The sequence below is a fragment of the Anopheles arabiensis genome, chromosome 3 (assembly GCF_016920715.1).
Source record: "Anopheles arabiensis isolate DONGOLA chromosome 3, AaraD3, whole genome shotgun sequence".
Taxonomy (NCBI): domain Eukaryota; kingdom Metazoa; phylum Arthropoda; class Insecta; order Diptera; family Culicidae; genus Anopheles; species Anopheles arabiensis.
Window position 1 is genome coordinate 15,639,266 of NC_053518.1, and position 20,305 is coordinate 15,659,570.

The 20,305-nt window shown below is 43.0% G+C and overlaps 1 protein-coding gene across 4 annotated transcripts in view; it reads right to left on the reverse strand.

The window, feature by feature from the left end:
• Nucleotides 1–20,305, reverse strand: part of LOC120902720 (protein tyrosine phosphatase type IVA 1) — a 42,936-nt gene that overhangs the window by 14,049 nt on the left and 8,582 nt on the right. The window contains exon 1 of one of the 4 annotated variants that reach the window (XM_040311701.1): nucleotides 4,292–5,441. The exons of the other annotated variants lie outside the window; for them this stretch is intronic. The gene's annotated coding sequence lies outside the window, so the exon portion shown is untranslated. Of the gene's footprint in view, nucleotides 1–4,291; nucleotides 5,442–20,305 lie in introns of those variants that run through there. 4 annotated transcript variants of the gene reach the window in all.

A 20,305-nucleotide genomic window follows, 5' to 3' on the forward strand; every position in this document is an offset into this window, starting at 1 on the left:
GAACTATTCCGACGGAGGATGGTTTGGCGGTACTACACAGGAGGTAGAGTCAAGCACACGATTGTCCTCCCTGCTAGTGACGCAAATCGTGGAACAGTTGTGCATATACAATACGCAATACAAACGCCTCACAAAACACGCCATTGATGGCGTATTGTACCGTTTGGCACTCGACGCTCACACCACCATCAATGGGACACACACCAGTCTGGGGACACACTGGCACTGAAAGAGAGCCGGGGACGAAGTGAGGAAAGCATCCTGGCAAGAGCTCCCCCGGGAAGTCAATTACAAATGCACCCACGGGCGGAGAACTCCTACTGCTTCGAGGCCACAATCAGCTAGTGGGTGATGGAGAGTTTCAGAGGAGACGATAGTGATGGAATGTTTGCCTTTTTTTTGGAATTTCAACAATTTACAACACTTTGTTGATATTGTAGCAGTGCTACAACCGATAACAAATGAAATACTTTCCTGACAACATTCTCTAGCAATCCTGGTGCTAGGTCCTACATTCTACTTGCCACTGCTTGGATGCTTTCCAGTGGCAGGGATTTACCACTGGAAGTAATGTTATCCTTTCTAGGAACGCGCAATAAAACCTTACATATATCGAATTAAAATTCAATAAACCATTGGTATAGATCACCCCATTCCACACACTTTTCAATCGTGAAGTGTGCAACAGTGTGTTTTCTACCATCGCACCATGACGTCATTGGACGTAGGAACGGGAGATTTCCAATTGGATGCCACACGCTGATAGGACAAAGCTGCACCAAAACAACCCACACAACAGCATCTACGTAACCTACGTAGTAATAGCTAGAATTGCCTTGCTCTAGTGAAAATCCAGCTCTCGGTTGCAACATGATTGCTCTCTCACTCTCTTTTCATTGGGGTTGCAAAATTACAACTTCAGCAGCTCTCGTAGGGGGATATAGGTCACTCGCGAGAGAATGCAGCTGTAATCACGTCCTATTGGAATCACAAGCGGCAGGATAATCGAGCAGAGTGGAGGATGTACTGTACAGTGAAGTCTCTCTAAAGGTGAACCTGGAAGGGCTTAAACGTCGGAGAATGTGATCTTCTTCTTTGAGCACATATTGGAATGTTTATGACCTTCATTCAACGGTTCAACTTATGCTAGCTTAGAGAAAGGTGTCTTAGAGATACATAAACTGTGTCACAAATGACAAGATCTTCAAAAAGGCCTCATTTTACACAAACAAATCAGCTTGAAATGACTATAGATTAGAGAGACTGCACTGTATTTGCATCAGCGCATCCCCTTAGTCATTAGCTATCCGCCCACCATCATCATCATCATCATCATTCTAGTTTGGTCTGTTTCTTTCGCATTGCACACTACACCACAACAATGTCATGTAAGTGGGAAGAAAGCAAAAACAGCAAATCGTTGCGCAACAAAACGGAGAGATGGACGCTATAAAGCAAAGCGGTGAAAGCGATTACGCGCGGATTCACCGTTGATTCACCAGCGCCACACCACACTGTTTGATGGAGAGCTTTTAGTGGTCCGTGTATGAGATGGAGTAGAGGTTGATGCTTCTCACACGATGGTCGGATGGAGGATCCCTGTAACATTTCGTGCGCACAAATGGTGGGCGCTAGATGCATCGGGGTAGAGTGTAAATTGTCTCTATTAAAGGGTGATTGTGAAATGCTAGCGATTACCCCCCCCCCCCCCACTCATGCGGGGTGAAATGAAGTGCATGATTTTATGCTATTATTACACGGCATGTTAGTTCTAGTGATGATAGTTCATTTTGTGGCGAATGTATTGCTGTAATCCTTAGCAAATCCTTTCACATGGCACTTTAAGATCTTTGAATGCTAACATCTCAAATATAATATTTGAACAGATGTTCATGTATTAGTTGAATAGTAAATATATCGCGTAAGTTTACTTTAACATGAAAGAGCCAAACTTCTATTAATTCAAAATCAATGTCTCCAATTCACAACATTAGAGGGTTCCGCTTGAACTTTGAGGAACATTATCCAAAATTAGGACCAATAGAACAAAAACTGAATCGTCCCCTTTATTAGGTCTTAATACTCCAAAATTAACTTGCAGTCAGTTTTAGCTGCATGGAATGTAATGTAGAACTGACAATTAATTGGATTGTGATTGTGGCATGAAGACAATTCAGGGAGGAGCATAAACACAGGAATCTCCAATGTAGAATAACTTGTGTTTTTTCAGTCTTTCGGTTTTCTTATGCCGAAAGTTTTCAGAAGATCTGAAGAATATTTCAGATCCGGATAATCCTTTAGATCAGCTGACTAAAAACGTAGAAATTACTATGCTATAGATAATATCAAGATTTCGGTGCATAGCCATAAATTCGGAATAGGTTATAATGTTTGTTAATTCTAACCCAAACCCAAATGTAGGACCTTATGTACAAGGTTCGTCATCATGTTTTCAATTTTGAAAACCTAAACCGATTTGAACAAATTACTCCATCTTTCCTTCGAAAACGTCAAATCCTATTCAAACGATAGCAGCAAAATCGTAAAAGACATAATGGATCAGATTCTTGTCGGTGTGTTGCCGTTGTTGAATCGTTGATTAAATACAAGCGATCGTAACTGTCGCTTATAATCCATCAGCAACCAGCAGCAGCAGCAGCAAAATGAACCCAGCACGTAAGAGCAATTCTTGCCCCATTACCCCATCAATTATTACTATTGCGCATCTTGCACAGTGGCACCCCCGCGCGCGCGTGAACGTGAAGCAAAATTCCGACCGGCCGCCAATGAATGGTTCGTGCGATGGTTGGCGAAACATATATATAGACCTCAGCTGTGTTACATCGATCGTTTCCCGAGGGAGAAAGGATCGCCTTCCGCGCCCAAGGAACGCCAACAGCGGTTACTCTACTACTCCCGGGGCCCTGGGCGCAGAGTGTCAATGTACTACACACACAGCATTTGCGCACAGACGAAAACAGACACAGACACACACATGAAAGAACCCCGCGCGAGAGAACTCGATCCTCCTTCACGCGCGCTAGTCGATTTGCAAATTCGTTACAAGCGGATCTGTTTTCACATTTGTTTTTTCGCTTGTTCTATACTACCTCCACACAAATGTTCCTTCACAGACACACACACACGGAGGGTGGCCTACGGTCGGCCCGGTTAATATACTACTAGGTCACCTTTAGCGTGAGATACGATCTACTGAAGTCGCCACCGGCACCGCCACTCGATGGGTGTCGATCACCACCACCACGCCGCCATGCTCCGGGGGTCTTTGCGCCACCTTCACGGGCCCCGCATTTTCTCGCGTGTGTTTTGCTCGCGCGTACCACACTGCAACGTGATACGCCCGGACGATCTTCTCGCCGGACCGTTCGCGCGTACTTTGCCTTTGCGCGCTTGTGCGTCGTGGTGGTCAATCAGAACATCCGCGGAGCGCCCCGTGATGCGAACGTGCGAAAATAGATCGCACAAAGCCACGAACAAAACAAAAACAAACCGCAAAACATTCGCCCCCAAAACTGTAGCAAAAAAAAAAAAAGAAAAACACTCCAACCGGCCCCCATTCTGTTTGTTTTCGCGATCGTTCTACGCGATCTTGTTCGCATGATCGATTTATGAAGGATGTTTTTGTGTGTTTTTAATGACGTTCTACGTTCGCATTCGCAGCAATGCTGGAATAATTCTCTGTTCAGCTATAAATCAAACCTGATGATTAACTCGTTTTGTTTTGTTTTCTAGCGCATCACGAACAAAGACGCAAATGTTCGCAAACACACAAAAAAAACGTCCTTTTTAGCAACCCTTATCAAGTGCAACTCAGAAGAAGCACACTATCAACAGCTCGATAGAATTCACACCAAAAGGTGCGATAAAAAACAACCACTTGCCAATCAACAATCACCTGCATGTCTAGTATAGATGCGACCATTCTGGCCCTGGTGACGGCAGAGCAAAGCTTGCAAACTAAAAGACCCCCTCGCATACGTGAGAGCGAGGACCCAGGGGTAAGATAACCAGGACGGAGGCTTAAATCAACCGCAATATGACAAACGCCACCCCCGCAAGGTGAATGAAGGTAGATAACACACCACAAAAATATTGAAACAACCCGAGGGCAACGTGAATCATCACTGTTCGTCTGTTTGTGCCGTCGTCTTCGTTATTGAAAGAGGGCTTTAGGTGAGTAACTGGGTAAATGTTCGCATTGCGCAGGTTGTATGATACAAGATAAATGTAATGTAATTCTGATTACAGTGAGATCACACTGAACACTTACACTAAAGGGCAGGCGTTCGTACGGGCAATGATCGACCCCCTCCGCCTTGTATATGAATATCCTTGAACTCCTTCACGACTTGTTTTTTGACGATTGTACACAGAATTAGGGTACAATAACTGCTTTCGGCACACTTTCAACTGTACACTCAGAATCTCTATGCTTAGGTTCACAGTATCATTCAGATCACAGTATCAGTTCACCAAACACTGCGTATGGACGCTCATGTAACGCTCTCCTTGAAGAACGCTTCCTGTGCACTGACGGTTCGGCGACGAATGGTTGCGTCCTGTTCGCGGTGGCGCGCGGAAAGCAGGACAACCACAACAACGCTCTGCACCACTGCTGCCGGGTGCAAACAGTAGTACGATCGGATGCTGACGATGGTCAAGATGTCGTCGGGACAGTGCCCCTTACTGTCAATCATGTAAAGGAAGAGGAACCTCCGTATGCTTTTTCCCCTTGTTCCCCACACTCTATTGGGACTGTTTCTTTTTCTGGTCCTTCACTTTTGTTGGCAAATGTTTATCTCCCACGGGTGAGTTATTCTTCTCAGTATGGTTCACTTGTTATTCTGCCTATATCTCGCACGATGACGCACGATGAGAAATTATGGAAATGATGGGTAGGAAGAAGGTCGACAAAACCACTCAGTTTGCAACGGTCGATCACACGCTAGCAACACACAACAATAATCACTTCACTTCAGTTTAATCCCCATACAAACACATTGAATCGTTTATTCTTCATTTTAATCAACACCATTCAAAAACAGGGGTAGTACTATGATGTGTCAGGAGGCAAGTAACTTGCCAACAAGAAAAATATCACCACACAAGTTTAGAATTTCGACGGCAAGAGGTTTTGGGAATTCCCCATTCGCTCACTGTCAGGCTGACTTTAGACGTCAACGTCAGAAGCCTACTAAAATGTCGTATGAATTCACGAAAAACCAGTCCTCCCAACGTGTATGAGAGGATCGTTCTATACGGAACAGAGCGATCACAAGATCCGTTAGATTCGCCAAGGCACAATCACTGTTTGGTGCCACTGGTAACAAGATGCTTATCAGCGATACAATTTCCTGCCGTACGATCTCAGCTGTGAACAAGTACTACGCGGGTAAGCCCGGGACGTGTGCTTAGACACTGCGCGCTGTGTGCCCTGCCTACTATCAAACGCTGATCTTGCGGCTAAAGCGCGACTGACGAACCCCCCCTTCCCCCTCCCTCGTTGGTGTGCTTGTGTGTTAGAACCTGTTCGTGGTCGTTCGAGTGGCGCGCGTGGGAGATTTCATGCTTGATGATTGTGACTATGACCACACACACACACATGCACTCACAGTTCACACAGTTCGCGCACCAACTACTATGCGAGCGCTGTGGCAGTAGAAACCTCTCACACATACACACTCACCCGTGTTGCACGTTACTTTCCGGGTTAAAATTAAGCGAACATTATTCGCAGCGCCATCCGTGCGCACTACGGCGGATCGGAAACCCAAACAACTACAGACAGTTCTGGGCGTAGTACGACGATAGATCCGGTTGTGATCGCGAGTGTGTAGTAGAACGCGGAAAGGGACTGTGGTTCTGTGTATGCGAGCGTGGCAGCTGTTCAGTAGTAGTGAGTTCAATGTTTGCGTGCGTAACTGACGGTTGGCTCGTCTACCGTAGAGTACGTCGTGTGCAATAGAACGGAACTAAGGTTCGATCGAATACGGTTAGTCGCGCTGGCGCTTGCAAAGCGTGCGGACGTGCGTGTTGATTGCCCAGTGGCAAGACGGTGAATCTGAAGTAGGTCGTATGCCTAACTTTGTTACTTGGATCTGACAGAATGAAGATCTTGATATTTTATTTAGATAAGAATATCCTAAGAATAGAAATTTCGAGAACATGAGACTGTGTATCTTAGAACCTGAATTAGAAGCAAAAATGTATATATCTTTACATTCTGTTCTCAAGATGTCTCGATACAAGAATGATACTAATATATTCCTGAGGTAGCCAATTCTGACACTCAAATAAAAGTAATCCCTCTAAACACCTTGAAGATCTTTCAGAATTGTTGTTTTGGTTACTATCGCTTTGCAAAAGCTATACAACCACAATCAGCTAACATGCAATATAAATTACCCGGTCACGCTCCACCTCCGTTCAATACAGTAAAGAATCCGGATGTACCTTTCCGCTCCGATCACTTCCACGTTATTCGTCCGTGCAACGTACCACAATCACATACCCACCCAGTCAACAGATAGTACTGGAATGTACGAAGTGGCTATAGCACCACTGTACCAATCTTATCAGCAAACAGCGACAAGAAGATACTTTTTTCTCTGAACCAACGAACTCCAACGAAAGAATTTTTCCATTGCATAGCATTGCAGATAGTGGATGTGCATTGAAACATTAAAAAAAAGAACTGGAAGTTGTCCCAGCGCATCTTAAAGTACGCCACAGTACGCGTTTGCTTTATCAAACAAAACATCTGCCCAACGGTTGATGCCGTTCGAACGATCGAACGTACGACATAGAGGAGTTCGAGAAACTTCCGCCCTTACACGAAGTAGTAAAGTGAAGATCACATGTCAGAAAGAGGGGGGAGCAGATCTGGCGTCTATCTCCAACGACAATTCCCGAAACGATTGCCATATTGGTGGTGTGCATAGCGACGCCTTTGGTTCGTCTTCTCGATCTCAGCAGCTTTAATTTCCCCCACTCGTCAATCATCATGATGGCAAAAGTCGCACCCAAGCCAAAACACCCAAACAACACAAACCGAATGCCGCTAATGACGCGACGAATACTACTCAACGGTGATTCGTGTTGTGTGTTTTGTACGATGGTGCTTCGAAGTCAGCATTCTTTGGCGCTCTGGACCTCGGGTTGTTGTAAGTCAGATGGTTTTGGTTTTGTTTTGTTTGCACTTCTGAGCAACTGTTGAAGCTTTGCCAAAAGATCTTACAAGACAGAATGCGTTGCTGCTTTTGCGTGATATACAGGATTTATTTACAGGGTGAATTTGTGAGTCGTTTGGAATTTAGATGAGCAAAACCGTACTTAAGAACAACATCAAAGTGGGTTATTCCACTCCAAAAGTTTTAAAAAATGTTAATTGAAGCATGAAACTACATGCTTTCTGAAGATCACTTCAACTTTCCAGAGCAACATTACTAATGCATCCTCTAATGCACGGTTGACAGGTTGTTGCGCTTGTCACCACGATTCTAGCCATTTGCCAACCGCAGTACTGCGCTGTGATGTATTCAGAACGTCAACCGCTGATTGATTTGAGGATGTGTCGGTCAGTCTGTTCTAGCTGCGACATCAGACATCAGAAATGATGCAATTCAAAGCGAGCATTTGTCTATTTTTGGAGGCACAGTAAAGGTCTGAATGGAATTCCATTTCATCAAATGATATAATACAGAACCTAACCCAATAAAAATGTTACTTCATGTGACAAACTGTCTATCTACTTCTCCTTTACTTATCTTTATACAAACGGACGTGCAGTTTGTCACACAACCAAGCACGCAAAACTACAATCTTGCATGTTTCCGCTAGGGAAACCCATTCGATCATAAACCTACCCCACATTTGTACCGCAAGTCAGCGCAGGCAGCAATAAAAACACTACCTCCTCGATCACATGATCTTCGCTCCTCGGGGAAGGGGAGAGATGGCACATGCTTTTTATGTTAGTAAACAAATAAACCCTCCGTCGTACCAGCCGTACAGATTGTTGCGCTACTTTTCCTGGCGGTGCTGTTGGCGGTAAGAAATGTTCAAATTGTATGTGTTTTTTCTCGTCTGTATTCTAAAAGCATGCAATATTTTCGCTTGTGAGACACAAACCCCGGGGGCCCAACAACCGGACCGGCCTTGAAATGGGTACGAAATTGGTTTAAAATTAACCACAAACAGAGGAGGAAACGTTTTCTCTCAGAATCTGAGGGTAACAAAATAATAGTGTAAACAAACCACATTTTCTGCAACCGAATGTACATTTTCTCATTGCAGTGGGTTGTGTTGTGCATGGTAAATGATTTTACAACTAAACTAAACATTGTTTAGCTGGCGCATGCCAGCTAGTTTCATTTAGGATTGGATATAAAGTAGGAAAATAAGGCAAACGTGGTTCATAACCACTAGTAGCGATCGGGTTACAACCCTGAAAACCGACCCGCAGACATGTCAGTCAAAACATTTGCAACAAGACACTGACTGGGGGCACGTTGTCTCTTACTATAAAACAAAACAGACAAGCGACCCGTTATGAAGGACTTTGAACCTGCAAACTGTTTGTATTTATTTGTTCTCCGTCGCAGTATTTTATAACTAAGCTACTTTTGAACACTTCAAACTTGCATATGAGTAAGTTGCAAAGTGGACTGCCATATGTTTAATAACATAAACAGCACATGGAAGGTATGATGTTCAATATCACTAACAAGTTAAATATCGTTAAGCCTTCATCTATTGTCCAACCCAATCCACTCTATCTCTTAGAACGCCTGACGGGCGCATGTCATCTAATCTAAGCTACCTGGTCGCGTTGTGAAAGCAATAACTCACTCGAATCCCGGTTCGCCCGCAGTCGATACACACTTGACTTTGACGCTGCAAAACTGCCGACACATGACACAACCACCAACCACCCCCTAGCCCAGCTCGGCCAAGGCGAGAGACGTAATAATCGCAACGGCGTGCAAAAGCAACGTGCTACCCTTACTTCGCACCTGCTTCGCCCCATTTTGCCCCTTTCTACTTGTCTTGCTACACCACAAAACCCATGTCCATGCCCTTGCCGGTGCAATGGAAAAGGTCGCGGACACGAGCATCTATCCAGAGTGTGTTGCGTGGTTCTCGTTTGGCGATCGCACAAAAAAGGTGAACAAAAAAGCCAAACGTCAGGAGAATAAACGTGATTATTACACACAAACCGGATATGCATACATACACGCACACACGCGCGTGGAATAAACGGAAACATTAGAGAATCAGCTCCGTCATGTGGTTTGCCTCGTTAGTCTTCCACGTTCCGGCACCGTTAAGTGATCGATTGCGGTTAGGCCGTGCTCTAATGTGTTGCAACACGAAGGGAAGGAGATAAAAAGGATGTTACGTTGGCTGTTCCTCTTTAAAAGATGCCATATGATTATTAATATTACTATTATTTTTATAGGGTTTTCCAGAAGTTCTCTCCAGAAGCTGTGGGACACATTATTGACATTAAAATGACGTAAAATGAGCTTAATGTAATAGGAATTGGACTTTATACCTTTCTGATTGGACAAATCCGATAGGAATTTCAAAGGAGCTTGTCCAAAAAGAGTCCCTTAGAGTCCAATTTCCACCATATGAAGTTCACTTCTAATAAGAAAGAGTCAAGGAAGCGACCAACAACCATGAGAACATGATTAAAGGACACTATCAATTAGTCAAACAGTAATACTTTTATGACTTGTTTGTGATTTGGCAGAGGATTGACATTCGAAGAGAGTCCTTAGAGTCCTTAGAGTTCAATTTCCACCATATGAAGTTCACTTCTAATAAGAAAGAGTCAAGGAAGCGACCAACAACTATGAGAACATGATTAAAGGACACTATCAATTAGTATCAATCAAACAGTAATACTTTTATGACTTGTTTGTGATTTGGCAGAGGATTGCCATTCGAAAATCCAGAAACGGATTTTATCGTAAATTATTCATTTAACATGCCAAAAGGAAATCACCAAAAGGACACTGTAACAACATGACAATTCTAGTTATAGGTGTACTAGGCATACTTGGAAAGCCTAACAAAAAAAAACCCAACTTTACTCGTTTAAAAAACGTTAAACGTATCAGAAGAAGCAAAATCTACATCCTTCATATAGTCATGAGAGGTTTTATTGCTAATATGGAAGAATGCACAAGTATGTATTGAATTTGTAAAGAGATTCAAACATTATCTTCAAAGTTCGTAACAACTTTTGATTGGTATAATCGTTATCAACACATTCCACACACTTGCTTGGAAGAATGTACTACTTTGAGATAGATTTAGATTTCCGTTCATATTGCGCTAATAAAAAAAAATCACTAGCTTTTAAAAGGAGGTTTAGCTGAGCCTCCTTGAGGCCGAGGCTAACCGATACGGCTCAGTCAGCTAATACGAAAATCCGCCTCAGATTCTACTCCTAAAACCCACATTCCATTTTTGCAACATTCTAAAATATTCCTTCCCAGCACATGATCGGGACTATTCTCTTCCTCTCAAGCTCTCTAACACCTAATCAACACCGAAGCATCCATCATCTCAGTATCAATGATTCATCAGCGAAAGCAATTAGCAGCCCTTTGGTCGGTAGTGCAGACACGAATTAAAACCTAACTGCGCCATCGTGCCGCGCTTTTTGCAAAGGTGCAATTGACATTGAGAGCGTCATTTTCACACCCCCGCCACCATCCCGCGTCCATGCTCACTGTCAATCGATACGACCGGAAAGGGTGAAAAAATAGAACACACAACGACACGGGGTTTAACCTTTCGCTCCCTGGCAGGACTTAACTGCGCGACCCGCCCTTAAAATAAATCACCAATCCTTCCTTCTTCGTGGGAGCAGGAGCTCGTGCGGTTCGTGCAACGGGATGAGGCTTCTTACCGTTGTGGTCACACACAAACACACCACAGGCGCGGGTCTCATATAGGGCTTGCGGAGCCACGGGACACACACGCGCGGCCAAGATTAGCAGCTCCGCGCGCGCGCGCGCGCCATTACCACCTGGAGGTCGGGGTGCATCGGACCGGTGCAGATATTGGCGTGTGCTGCCAGTATATATAGATCGTCAATCATAAGACGAAATAGACGAACACACACATACTGGGGCGATAATTTAAGCATTCGTGTTTGAGCGCGAGAGTTGAAAAGCTGTGTGGCGTTTTAAAATAAAACAACAAGAAAAAACCGCCCTACACAAAACCGATCGATCTTCATTAGTCCCAATTTCGATCCTCTTTTGGCGGGATTTTCTTTTTTCTTTTTTTTGCATGACATGTAGCATCGAACCTTCTATGATTGACAGGTTTTATGGCTTGGGGTGAGAAAAAAGAAAAAAAGCCGACGCTGTAACGCAAAACAATATTCATCTTCGGCGAAAGCATTAATATTTAAATTTACACCGCAAAGAATAATTGTTTCACATGCATCAAAAAAGCAAACTTTTCCCTCCATTTCCCACAGCACAAACTCTACCCCGCTGGATGCAGGGGATGATGAAGAGAAGCGCCTCGCACTTGTAATTACAACCGAATGGGGAGTCCCAATCGAGAAGGTGGAAGTTGTTTTTGTTTGCATACGAGTTTAGAGAACAGAACGCATACATCTCGCGCCCCATTTCCGGTCGCGACACCAATTTGCACTCGCGGATGGCAAAGAAAATACATTACACAACCCCTGGCCCGGGGACCGGACCGCTTGTCAATATTTTCCCAGATAGAAACGACCGAGCGGTAAGCCCGACAGCAAGCAACAAAAGGTCGGCAAATAAATAGAAAACGTAATAGACAACAACGTCCTCCCACTCTCCCACTGGGACGCTAATTTGCCGACACTTTGCGCTTGGGGAAGGTGGTTTTGCGCAACGGTCCCCGGCAGGCTTTGGCGTTTGCAAAATAGACTTCATTTCGATTCCTTACTGTTTATCTCTCATTTGCACAGGAAAATGGTGTATCGGCCGTTGGCCTAGTTTTGCTGACGGAAGTCTTTGTGTGGGTATATGAAAAATCTAACAATTCATTTATCTCTATCTCAAAACCGGCTCGCATTTGCCGTGAAGATAATTGCCACCCACTTTGTTGCTGTTGTTTAACGCACCACACACACACACACAAAGTAAAACCAGGACGCGATGGTCTAAATTTATCATTCGCTTTGCGAGTTGCGAATCGAGTTTTCTCGTCCAAGGCCAAACACACATACACCACCGTAACAGGACGCGCAGCACCGTACCGCCAAGGACAGCGGTTTGGATAAAGGGCAGCTTGAAGAACCAGGAAATGGCACGGGATACGGGAAAACGGAAAATTAGGTTTGCGTGATTCTGCGTCGCATAATTGCCGCACGGGGCGAACTATTTTTAGACTGTTTTGTTGAAAAGCAAGAAGTTTTCTCCTAACAAACAATAGAACAATAAAATACGAGCTTAAGGTCAAGATGAGGAGGACCTGCTTTATATAAACTACTCAGGCAATAAACGATGCATTTTTTTTTTTTTGCTGAGAATAGAGTCTCCTACAAAGTATAAACTTCCATTGTCACAAACTTTGTATTCTATCCCACAAACACCACATGTTTTTGCACATGTTTTTTTGCTTTTCAGCACCGTTTTCTCCATGTGCACCTAGCAAAGCACACACAGCAGCAGCAGCAGCAGCAAACTGTCACCAACCAAAGGTACTGAGTAACTGGCGCCACGTGCCAGCGGGTCCATTTCCTGTCCGCGTGCGAGAAGGTGTTTTTCTTGTCCCCTCACAAACAAGCTAACGCTCAATGGAAACGATCATCAGCACTGGAGCTTTCATGAGGGCGCAATTGTCACGTTACGCCCATTACACGAGACGAAAGTCCAGTGTCGTCCAAAGGTCAAGTCGCTACCGGAAAGCTACCGGAATGGTGTGGAGTTTGCATTCGAAATGGAGGTAAAAACGTGACGGGAATGGTCCGTACCTAGAGATGATAGAGATCTGCTTTCTATTATCTGTCAATTACTTCGAACGTAAAACAGCCGTCCATAATAACGAAGAATAAATGGCTATCTGGTTTGAAGTGATCTAAGCTGAGGTCCTCCTTCGCCGGTCATGCAACGGAAAAAGAGCCTTTCTTTTCCCGGGGGAAGTGTTGGTAATTAAAAGAATCTTCCAATAAATGAAACGATCGATCCATCATTCTAACCGCTCAATGGGACTGTAATACAGGGTTTTCCAGGGGTCTTTATAGTTTTGAGACACTTGCTTGACTCTTTCTTATGGGAAAGATTCTGATTGGCAATTTCTATTGGATTTGTCCAACAACAGTACTATAGAGTCCAATTCCCATTACATTAAGTTCGTTTAATGTAAGAAAGAGTCAATAAAGTGTCCCACAGCTATGAGAACTTCTGGAAAACCCTGTAAAGAAGTTAGGACTAAAAAAATTCCAGGAAAAAAACATTCAAGAAGGAATGTTGTAACATACAATTATTTGTACAGTCCTTCTCGCCCTCTCGCCCCAACATGGTGCATGATGTAACAACAAAATATCAAATGGCACGCGAAATTATTGTCATGCCAAAGGTTGGCCCGGAGGAAGAAAAAGGCCGGCAAAAGGCTCCAGTTTTTCATTCCCCGAGTTGTGATGCAAACACACACACAAATACACTCTTACAGTCATTATGCGTCCTTTTCAATGTTGCTGCTGCCGCCGATTATTGATTTTTTTCACTTGTTTTGTTTTTTTTTTCGCGTTGGATATTTTTATCAGTGCGCTGACGCTCGTCAGCGGAAACGAGTAACCATCCCCCCTCGGCAGTTACACACAGCCCTAGGCGCAGGCACGAAGAAGGAAAGGCTACACGACGTTAAGGAGCGCATTTGACCTTTCCCGATCAGTTCGGTTCCACGAAGGACGAACGCGGCGGCAGCAACCCGAAGCCCGCGTCAAAGTGGGCATTGATAGAATGACCTATTTTAATGGTGCTTGCGGTGTAGCGACGACCGAGAAGCCACCACGGGAAGATGGATGATGAGATGGTCCTTCGTTGCTGTCCACCCGCTACTTCCCCACATTTGCACACGCAACATACATTATCACCATCGATCGTGGGTGGGTGCGTGATGGATTCCCATTAGTCTGTGGCCCCTAGATGGAGGATGATGGAGGCCGGGGCAAGAGATGGTGGAACGGGTTGACACATACACCGCGAGTTCGGCATATTTCGCCATCCAAGAAGATACACTTACCTAAAACGAGAGAAAGGGCAAAAGGAAAACAATCATTATTATGAACGTCAAGTCAGAGTGGCGTGGCGTGACATGGTTACACATCAGGGAGGAAAATAGGAAATGACTTTCGCCGTTAATCTTTGTTTCTTTATCGCCTAATCGGGAAGCGCGTACACACAAGGACACAATTGGAGACGGTAAAAGCCGTGGATCATTATTTGAATGTTAAACGATGAGATGATAGTACGATCAGAACTGTTTTTGCAATACAGTAATTGCTTAATTTAATATTTATGATTGGGAAAAGCACAATTCAATTAATGTAATATGATCTACTTTGCAATCAACAGCTCTGCTTTTGTCACAGTTGCTTTCGTAACAAAGAATCGGTCACAAATACTCGTTGGAATAGTTGTTAGAGTGGTTACAGGTAGCTACAAAAAAGGATGAGGTGAGAGGAGGATTTTTTGTTATTGAAAGATATATTCGATTCAATATATTCAATTTTATTGATTGAATGATTGAATTTAAATCCGCATTGTCAGGAAGAACTTTAACTTGAGAAACTCTAGGAATTGGTTACAAATTTTCCAATTCTTTGTATTTGGAGACTAAATTGTGGTCCTTATTTTATCTGACAAAGTTGATACGTTTTCAGGAACTTCTGCGACATGGTCTTGGACTTTTGCAATATAATACGGCATTATCTCACAACGCGCCAAGCAAGTGTGCCAACAGTTTCTTCAGCCGAGTTTACCCAGACAGTCCTACCCAAAGCAAAGAGTTGCAGGAGTTGCAACCAAAGATTGAAGCGCTGTGGACAGAATTTTTGTCACTTTGCCTAATTACCAAGGAATTATCTCAATTTGTTTCTTAGCCAAACATTAAGAAGCGTATGCCATTTTTTATGGATTTGTTATGGCCCAGAATTCCAGAGGTTTTATCCTACATCACTCCGGCCTTCTAGTCCTCAACAGGCTAGTTTGATATTGTAAAAAAATCCAATATAGGGGGCCTTCACGATTCTAGTTAGTTTTTTGTATGGAGTTTGACAGTTGGAGGCTGAAATCATGTAAACAATCCATACAAAACCACACAAAAAACTAACCTGCAATTTTCAGTCTAGATTATTCTAGCCACAAAGCTAGAATTAGATTCGAGAACCTGTTCAAAAACACGGGTTTGTTTACATTTATCCCAAGGTGCCTTAAAGAAATCAGGTGATCGAATCTGGAATCAAAGTGTATGTAGTCCAGGTGGTCTCATAGCATTTTTTATAACCAATTTTGAACATCACTTTTTGACAGAACGAGTAAAAACTTTTGCTCCAACGAGCTTTCTGGAGACTTGACGAATACTCAAAACACTCTTAAAATCTTCATTCAGAAGCAGAAGCGATAAAAATCAGCCTTCTAAATTCATACACCTTAGGATAAGCCCACCTGTATATTATACTCACTTCGATAGCTGCTCGAAAACTGCTATACAATGCAAACAGCTGACAGGCTGAAATTTAAGCCTACGAGCTTCAAACGGAAAGGGCCCCATAGACTGTAAATGCGAAGTAGTAATTAAGTAGAATGCCGTCAGAAGAAGGCAACCACACCATCTTGACTAAAAAAACAATATAGTATGTTATTGATACATTCAAGATGTACTCAAACCTGATTCTCAACACAAATCCAGGCACACGGCAGAAGTTGAATCCGAATACAAAGATACCTAGAGTTCTCAACACGATATCAAGGTCGAAAAATTACACTAAGTTTAAAAGTACATCAGAAAGTTTAATTCCAAAGTTTGAATAGGCGCTATCAGTTCCATCACTATAAGACATTGCAAATCGAGAAGATTGCGAATAGATATGAGATCTACAAAATTCATCTTTTTCGTAGGTTGAAACAATAGACTCCTGGGCAGAAATACAAGGTTTCCTAAGAATTCTCGACAACTCTCCAAATGTTTTTGAACTCACAGTTTTTTTTTTTGTTACCACTATCCAAATTCCGAAAAATTTGTTCTCCAAAATCGAAAAGAGGATGCTAACACTTGCCTTAGCTCACCTCAATTAGCATCTGTGCGACATCTTCAGATATCTTCATACTCAAAAGTCCCTAATCTTCAGATATCCTGACATTGGATCCGAAAACAAATAGAAACTGATACTGTGCTAAGCAAGGCAGTGAACCTTTAAAAGACAATTGAGATAAAAATGCGGGTTAGTTCATTTTCTTTTCAATTTTTCCACTTTTTATCAGAATCAAATTTAATCGTCCTTTCAATCTCTGCGCCCATCTTTTGTATCCTGCCATAATTGCAGCTCCACTGATCACATGGATCACAAAGTGTATTGACTTTACATGAAAGTTCAATGTACTGCGCCGCCCGGTCCGGGTAAAAGGCCTGCCCCGCTTATGTTGGCCTGACCAGCGACAAAAGCAAAGGGAGCAAGAACGAAAACAAAACACAGAACCAAACGCAGAACCCACACACACACACCCTTGACACATGGCCCACGGTCTGCCATCCCCGCCCCCCCCCCCCCCTTCATCCTATCGGAGTTGCAGGGAGAGATCGTTGAACTTTTCCGTGCAAGATGCAACCAAAAAAAAACAAGAGCTGCAAGGAAAAGTCGGTGCAAAACAACAGGCAGAAACAACACACCGCGCAGTGCAAGACGTTTCGGTTTGGTGCGTCACCAGCACCAACCGGGGCGGGAAGAAGCATTGCATTGCACTCTTTGTCCGCCAATGAGGAAGTGCTGCAGCGTCTGCCTGTGGCCACGAGGGCGGCCGAGAGCGTATCCCAACAGAACGTTAACCCTAAAATGAATGCGAAAAACTGCGCGCGCAAAATGCACTCGTGTGTGGGGCGCGTCACAGAGCCAACGCGTCGGGATGCGTTCCACAAGCGAACGCGCGCACGCAAAAGAACGCATGCATGAAGCGAATTGGAAGATAATTTCGATGCATTTTGTGTGTGTGTGTGTGTGTGTGTGTGTGTGTGTGTGTGTGTGTGTGTGTGTGTGTGTGTGTGTGTGTGTGTGTGCGACGGAGTGCAGTTCTCAAGGGGAAGGTTTGTTTCCGACACTTTGGCAAGGGTCATCGGAATTGGGCAAGTAATGGCAAAAGGTAAGAAGAGCAAATTGGAGAATCGGAGAATGTCTTTTGCCAACAAAACGTGACTTCATAAGGAAAGTTCAATGGCCTGATGTTAAGCACGTGTTGTTGTTATGGAAATTGAAAGAAATATGAGTTGAAACATTCAACATAATTTTAACCTTTCATTCGGCGTACCATTTTGTGTTAGAATTATGCATATTTTTTCATTTAGTTTAATAACAGCGTTCCACAACATATTGAAGAACATTTTGGTGCCTGTTTGAATGATTAAAAATCCTTCTGCTGATAAAATAATAACCCTATACTTGATTAAATGTCTACCAAACTTCCAGCAAATAGCCAACCGCATTGTAAAAAATAATCCATTCCTGCATTCCATTCATAAACCTGACCAAAACAAGCAGGCCGTTGCACTCGTCGGATGCAATACACAAAGGAGGCCCGGTGCAATCAACACCAACCCTCCCCCCCCCCCCCCGTGTGTGTGTGTGTGTGCGTGTGGCTTCCATTGAAATGGGGAACTATCCCACTGTGGCTGGCGCGTTATTCATCCTTTCCCTCCTGATATGCACTCGCTGCACTTTTCCTCTTGCACCTTTGCACCTGTATGGGAAATGGGAACAGAGTATGACTGTTGGACTCATCATACGGGGAAAAAGGTGAATGACTCCTTTTGCAAAGAAAAGAAAAGGAATAAAGGTGCAAAATTACTTCTGTACTGCACTGTTGCCCCAAGCATGGTGCAGCCATTTCTTATTGGAAATCATTCAATGACGAGAATCTGACCATTTGTTTGTTTCGTTTACAGTTTAAGTTGTTATTTTAAACATTAAATGTAAATAATATTTTTAACAAAACTTTCTTTATATGTTTCCTAAAATTTTAAATTAGTTAGGTTTTTATCGAATGAAAAAGCAATTGATAAAAAAAGGATGAAAGCAGCGAAACCAAAAAAAACGATGAATATGACGCAACTTTGGGGCTGTAATTTAATCAAAATTTTCAATCAAAAAACAGGGAACAAACGTACATCAAAGATTACAGCAACAAGGTGGCGAGGGGGAGGGGAGTACTTTGAAGCAGGAGAAGCACATTTGCCTCTCGGCAGGAAGTGTTTTGTTACGCTGCACGCATAACATGGGCAGAAATGGGGGGGGGGAGTGCAATAACCTGGTTCAAGGCCAATGCCGCCGTCTCGTGTTTGCACACTGACGAAATGGTCCTCTTTTCGCTTCCAAAAGACCGTAAGTGTGTTTGTGTGTGTGTGTGTGGTTCCCATTTTCTGCGAGGTTTCCATGCGGAGCTTTGTTCGTATTCTAAGCATGCCAAATATTCTCCCCAACGCCACCATATTAGGAAGAAGTTTTGGAAGATTTAAAGAAACAAACTCCGAAAGGACTCTTTGAAGTCTTTTTTGTGTCTGTGTATGTAAAGTTGCTAATACAAAAGCGGACGAGGAGTTAGATTGTAAGGAAAGGTTTAGGAAGGATTCCCAAAATTACTCTTAACAAGTGTATGCGTGTGTGAGCACGCTACAGTAGGCATGTACTGTGCGGTCGCAATGTAAGATATTAAGTGAAGATAATTTAATTCATTGTCGGCATTGGTTTCATCACTCGCCATCGTCTGCTGAGTAGCACACTTGTCCTTCGACAATAATTTGAGCAGAAGAGCAGGCAAACGGGAAAAGGGGGATAGAGTACTGAAAACAATACTCCGGGGTCTGGTAGGACCAGACAACAGACGACCGAAATTTAATCCTGATTGTGGTTTCTGCCTAGACCACATTACAGTTGTTGCTAAAAATAAATCATCACGTTGGCAAATAGATAATTCAAGTTTTTCTTAAACACTGCAGTTTTTTTTTATAATTTAAAATGGTTCTTCTTGATACCAAAACTGACAAACGAACAATTGTCTAACTACAATATGACATGTAGGTTGTAAATTTTTGGATTTCATATCACAATAACAACCATATTTATACACTATTTACTATGTTATCCTTTATCATACTACGGAATACACAAAAAACCACCATATAAGTGGAAATTGGATTTGCAAAAATTTGCATTATTTATAAATTATGAGGTCCTTTCCGTTTAAAGTTCGTAGGCTGAAATTTCAGCCTGTCAGCTGTTTGCATTGTATAGCAGTTTTCGAGCAGCTATCTAAGTGGGTATATTATACAGGCTTATCTCAAGGTGTATAAATTTAGAAGGCTGATTTTTATCGCTTCTGATTCTGAATGAATATTTTAAGCGTGTTTTGAGTACAGGCGGTCCCCGAGATACACGGTTAATAGGGACCGAAAACGGCCGCAAAAAACCGCGTATCTCGAATTTCCGCGTAAGTCGAATCTCGTGATTTCCAGCTAAAATATCACAAATTTTCGTGTAATTTTGCAAGTAGGGGGCGGTTTTAGTCACTTTATGAATTATTTGATATGATTCTGACTGAATATAACTGTTTTAAACCTTTTGAAACAGTTTTTAACATTCGATCAAAACGGAAATTCTTTGGCAATTTGCAATTGATGTGTCAAATCAGTACAATTTGCTCTAAGAATTGTCAAATTTAGAAAACCGCGTATCTCCGAATCCGCGTATAAGAGGTACCGTGTATCTCGGGGACCGCATGTATTCATCAAGCCTCAAGAAAGATTGTTAAAACATAAGTTTTCACCCATTCTGTTAAAAACTGATATTCGAATTTGGTTTAAAAAAACATGCAATGAGACCACCTGGACTACATACACTTTGGTTCTAGATTCCACCACGCGATCTCTTTAATGCACCTTGGGGTAAATGTAAACAACACCGTGTTTTCGAGCAGGTGCTCGAATCTAATTCTAGCTTTGTGGCTAGAATAATCTAGACTGAAAATTGCAGGCTAGTTTTTTGTGTGGTTTTGTATGGAGT